Genomic DNA, 6,251 nt, shown 5'->3' with positions numbered 1-6,251 from the left:
CCAAAAATTGGTCAAAAAATGTCATAGTATAGTAAGGGGTCAAAATGTCAAAATCAAAATCCAAAATTGGTCAAAAAAATGTCATAGTAGTTCAAAAAATGTCATAGTATAGTAAGGGGTCAAAATTGTCAAAAAATGTCATAGTATAGTAAGGCAAAAATTGGTCAAAAAATGTCATAGTATAGTAAGGGGTCAAAATTGTCAAAAAATGTCATAGTATAGTCAAAAATGTCAAAAAATGTCATAGTATAGTAAGGAAAATTGTCAAAAAATGTCGTCAAAAATGTCAGTCAAGTCATAGTCAAAAAATGTCATAGTATAGTAAGGGGTCAAAATTGTCAAAAAATGTCATAGTATAGTAAGGGTCAAAATTGGTCAAAAATGTCATAGTATAGTCAAAATTGGTCAAAAAATAGTCAAAAAAAAAAATGTCATAGTATAGTAAGGGGTCAAAATTGTCAAAAAATGTCATAGTATAGTAAGGGGTCAAAATTGGTCAAAAAATGTCATAGTATAGTAAGGCCAAAAATGTCATAGTATAGTAAGGGGTCAAAATTGTCAAAAAATGTCATAGTATAGTAAGGGGTCAAAAATCAAAAAATGTCATAGTATAGTAAGGGGTCAAAAAAAATGTCATAGTATAGTACAAAATCAAAAAATGTCCAAAATGTCAAAATTGGTCAAAAAATGTCATAGTCAAAAGTCAATGTCATAGTATAGTAAGGGTCAAAATATGTCAAAAAATGTCATAGTATAGTAAGGGTCAAAATGGTCAAAAAATGTCATAGTATAGTAATGGTCAAAAAATGTCATAGTAATAGTAAGGGGTCAAAAATGTCAAAAATGTGTATAGTAAGGCAAAAAATTGGTCAAAAAATGTCATAGTATAGTAAGGGGTCAAAATGTCAAAAAATGTCATAGTATAGTAAGGCAAAAGTCAAAAAATGTCATAGTCAAAAATGTCAAAAATGTCATAGTATCAAACATGTCAAAAAATGTCACAAAAAATGTCATAGTATAGTATCAAAATATGTCAAAAATGTCATAGTATAGTATCAAAATTGGTCAAAAAATGTCATAGTATCAAAATTGGTCAAAAAATGTCATAGTATCAAAATTGTCAAAAAATGTCATAGTATAGTAAGGTCAAAATTGGTCAAAAAATGTCATAGTATAGTAAGGGGTCAAAATGTCAAAAAATGTCATAGTATAGTAAGGGGTCAAAATTGGTCAAAAAATGTCATAGTATAGTAAGGGGTCAAAAATGTCAAAAAATGTCATAGTATAGTAAGGGGTCAAAATTGGTCAAAAAATGTCATAGTATAGTAAAAAAATTGTCAAAAAATGTCATAGTATCGTATAGTAAGGCAAAAATTGGTCAAAAATGTCATAGTATAGTAAGGGTCAAAAATTGTCAAAAAATGTCATAGTATAGTAAGGGGTCAAAAATTGTCAAAAAATGTGTATAGTATCAAAAATGTCAAAAAAATGTCATAGTATAGTAAGGGGTCAAAATCATGTCAAAAAAATGTCATAGTATAGTAAGGGTCAAAAAATGTCATAGTATAGTAAGGGGTCAAAAATGTCAAAAAATGTCCAAAATGGTCAAAAAATGTCATAGTATAGTCAAAAATTGGTCAAAAAATGTCATAGTATAGTAAGCAAAAAATGTCATAGTATAGTAAGGGTCAAAATTGGTCAAAAAGTCATAGTATAGTAAGGGGTCAAAATTGGTCAAAAAATGTCATAGTATAGTCCAAAAAATGTCATAGTATAGTAAAAAATTGTCAAAAAATGTCATAGTATAGTAAGGCAAAATCAAGTATAGTCAAAATTGGTCAAAAAATGTCATAGTATAGTAAGGGGTCAAAATCAAAAAATGTCATAGTATAGTAAGGGGTCAAAAATATGTCAAAAAATGTCATAGTATAGTATCAAAATTGGTCAAAAAATGTCATAGTATAGTAAGGGGTCAAAATTGTCAAAAAATGTCATAGTATAGTAAGGGGTCAAAATTGGTCAAAAAATGTCATAGTATAGTAAGGGGTCAAAATTGGTCAAAAATGTCATAGTATAGTAAGGCAAAAATGTCAAAAAATGTCATAGTATAGTAAGGGGTCAAAATATGTCAAAAAATGTCATAGTATAGTAAGGCATGAAAATTGGTCAAAAAGTATAGTAAGGGGTCAAAATATGTCAAAAAATGTCATAGTAAGTAAGGCAAAATGTCAAAAATGGTCAAAAAGTGTCATAGTATGTCAAAAGGTCAGTCATAGTATAGTAAGGGGTCAAAAATGGTCAAAAAAAAAATGTCATAGTATAGTAAGGGGTCAAAATTGGTCAAAAATGTCATAGTATAGTCAAAAAAAAATGTCATAGTATAGTATCAAAAAAAAAATGTGTCAAAAAGTCAAAAAATGTCATAGTATAGTAAGTCAAAATTGGTCAAAATGTCATAGTATAGTAAGGCATGAAAATTGGTCAAAAATGTCATAGTATAGTAAGGTCAAAAATGTCAAAAAATGTCATAGTATAGTAAGGGGTCAAAATCAAAAAAATGTCATAGTATAGTAAGGGGTCAAAATTGGTCAAAAAATGTCATAGTATAGTAAGGGTCAAAATGGTCAAAAAAATGTCATAGTATAGTAAGGGGTCAAAAAGTCAAAAAATGTATAGTAAGCAAAATGGTCAAATGTCATAGTATAGTAAGGGGTCAAAAAATGTCAAAAATGTCATAGTATAGTAAGGGGTCAAAATTGGTCAAAAAATGTCATAGTATAGTAAGGGGTCAAAATATGTCAAAAACATCAAAATTGTCAAAAATGTCATAGTATAGTAAGGGTCAAAATTGGTCAAAAAATGTCATAGTATAGTAAGGGGTCAAAATATGTCAAAAGTCATAGTATAAAGGGTCAAAAATGTCAAAAAATGTCATAGTATAGTATCAAAATATGTCAAAAATGTCATAGTATAGTATCAAAAGGTCAAAAAATGTCATAGTATAGTATCAAAATTGGTCAAAAAATGTCATAGTATAGTAAGGGGTCAAAATATGTCAAAAAATGTCATAGTATAGTAAGGCAAAAATGGTCAAAAAATGTCATAGTATAGTAAGGGGTCAAAATATGTCAAAAAATGTCATAGTATAGTAAGGGGTCAAAATGTCAAAAAATGTCATAGTATAGTAAGGGTCAAAATTGGTCAAAAAATGTCATAGTATAGTAAGCAAAACATAGTCAAAAAAATGTCATAGTAAGTAAGGGGTCAAAATATGTCAAAAAAATGTCAGTATAGTAAGGGGTCAAAATTGTCAAAAAATGTCATAGTATAGTCAAAAATGTCAAAAATGTCATAGTATAGTAAGGGGTCAAAATTGGTCAAAAAATGTCATAGTATAGTAAAAAAATGTCAAAAAATGTCATAGTATAGTAAGGCATGAAAAATTGGTCAAAAAATGTCATAGTATAGTAAGGGGTCAAAAATTGGTCAAAAATGTCATAGTATAGTAAAAAAATTGGTCAAAAAATGTCATAGTATAGTAAGGGGTCAAAATATGTCAAAAAATGTCATAGTATAGTAAGGGGTCAACATAGTAAAAAATGGTCAAAAAATGTCATAGTATAGTAAGGGGTCAAAATTGGTCAAAAATGTCATAGTATAGTAAGGCAAAAATTGGTCAAAAAATGTCATAGTATAGTAAGGCAAAATCAAGTCCACAAAAATGTCATAGTATAGTCAAAATCAAGTCCAAAAGTCAAAAATGTCATAGTATCAAGTCAAAAAATGTCATAGTATAGTCAAAATTGGTCAAAAAATGTCATAGTATAGTAAGGGGTCAAAAGTCAAAAATGTCATAGTAAGGGGTCAAAAAATGTCAAAAAATGTCATAGTATAGTAAGGGTCAAAAAATGTCATAGTATAGTCAAAAATGTCAAAAAATGTCATAGTATAGTAAGGGGTCAAAATGGTCAAAAAATGTCATAGTATAGTAAGGCATGAAAATTGGTCAAAAAATGTCATAGTATAGTAAGGAAAATGTCAAAAATGTCATAGTATAGTAAGGTCAAAATTGGTCAAAAAGTCATAGTATAGTAAGGGGTCAAAATATGTCAAAAAATGTCATAGTATAGTAAGTCAAAATTGGTCAAAAAATGTCATAGTATAGTAAGGGGTCAAAATATGTGTCATAGTATAGTTCAAAAATGTCACAAAAAATGTCATAGTATAGTAAGGTCAAAATTGTCAAAAATGTCACAAAAATGTCAAAAAATGTCATAGTATAGTAAGGCAAAACAAAAAATGTCATAGTATAGTAAGGGGTCAAAATTGGTCAAAAATGTCATAGTATAGTAAGGGTCAAAAATGTCAAAAAATGTCATAGTATAGTAAGGGGTCAAAATGGTCAAAAAATGTCATAGTCAAAAATGTCAAAAAATGTCATAGTATAGTAAGAAAATTGGTCAAAAAATGTCATAGTATAGTAATCAAAAAATGTCAAAATGTCAAAAAATGTCATAGTATAGTAAGGGAAAAATTGGTCAAAAAATGTCATAGTATAGTAAGGGGTCAAAATTGTCAAAAAATGTCATAGTATAGTAAGGGCAAAAAATGTCATAGTATAGTAAGGGGTCAAAATATGTCAAAAAATGTCATAGTCCAAAAAATGTCAAAAGTCAAAATGTCATAGTATCAAAAAGTCAAAAAATGTCAAAAATTGGTCAAAAAATGTCATAGTATAGTAAGTCAAAAAAAAATGTCATAGTATAGTAAGGCAAAAGTCAAAAAATGTCATAGTATAGTAAGGGTCAAAATATGTCAAAAAATGTCATAGTATAGTAAGGGGGTCAAAGTCAAAAAATGTCATAGTATAGTCAAAAAATGTCATAGTATAGTAAGGGTCAAAATTGTCAAAAAATGTCATAGTATAGTAAGGCAAAAAATTGGTCAAAAAATGTCATAGTATAGTAAGGGTCAAAATATGTCAAAAAAATGTCATAGTATAGTAAGGGGGTCAAAAAATGTCAAGTATAGTAAAAAATGTCAAAAAATGTCAAAGTATATCAAAATATGTCAAAAAAATGTCATAGTATAGTAAGGGGTCAAAATTGTCAAAAAATGTCATAGTATAGTAAGGGGTCAAAATATGTCAAAAATGTCATAGTATAGTAAAAAATTGTCAAAAAATGTCAGTCATCAAAAATATAGTATAGTATCAAAAATGTCAAAAAATGTCATAGTATAGTAAGGTCAAAATGGTCAAAAAATGTCATAGTATAGTCAAAATTGGTCAAAAATGTCATAGTATAGTAAGGGGTCAAAATTGGTCAAAAAATGTCATAGTATAGTAAGGCATGAAAATTGGTCAAAAAATGTCATAGTATAGTAAGGTCAAAAATGTCAAAAAATGTCATAGTATAGTAAGGTCAAAAAAAAATGTCATAGTATAGTAAGTCAAATCAAAAAATGTCAAAAAATGTCATAGTATAGTAAGGGGGTCAAAATATGTCAAAAAATGTCATAGTATAGTAAGGGGTCAAAAACAAAAAATGTCATAGTATAGTAAGGGGTCAAAATTGTCAAAAATGTCATAGTATAGTAACAAAATTGGTCAAAAAATGTCATAGTATAGTAAGGGTCAAAAATCAAATGTCATAGTATAGTCAAAATCTGTCCATCAAAAAATGTCATAGTATAGTAAGGGTCAAAATATGTCAAAAAATGTCATAGTATAGTAAGGCATGAAAATGTCAAAAATCATAGTATAGTAAGGGGTCAAAATATGTCAAAAAATGTCATAGTATAGTAAGTCAAAATATGTCAAAAAAATGTCATAGTATAGTAAGGGGTCAAAAATATGTCAAAAATGTCATAGTATAGTAAGGCATGAAAATTGGTCAAAAAATGTCATAGTATAGTAAGGGGTCAAAATTGGTCAAAAATGTCAAAATATGTCAAAAAATGTCATAGTAGTAAGGGGTCAAAAAAGTCAAAAACAAAATGTCATAGTATAGTAAGGGGTCAAAATTGGTCAAAAAATGTCATAGTATAGTAAGGCAAAATTGGTCAAAAAATGTCATAGTATAGTAAGGGTCAAAATTGTCAAAAAATGTCATAGTATAGTAAGGCAAAATTGGTCAAAAAATAGTCAAAATGTCAAAAATGTCATAGTATAGTAAGCATGAAAATTGTCAAAAAATGTCATAGTATAGTAAGGGGTCAAAAATGTCAAAAAATGTCATAGTATAGTAAGG

Source organism: Lates calcarifer, linkage group LG21 (assembly GCF_001640805.2).
Source record: "Lates calcarifer isolate ASB-BC8 linkage group LG21, TLL_Latcal_v3, whole genome shotgun sequence".
NCBI lineage: Eukaryota > Metazoa > Chordata > Actinopteri > Centropomidae > Lates > Lates calcarifer.
Note: the sequence above shows the minus strand (reverse complement) of the source record.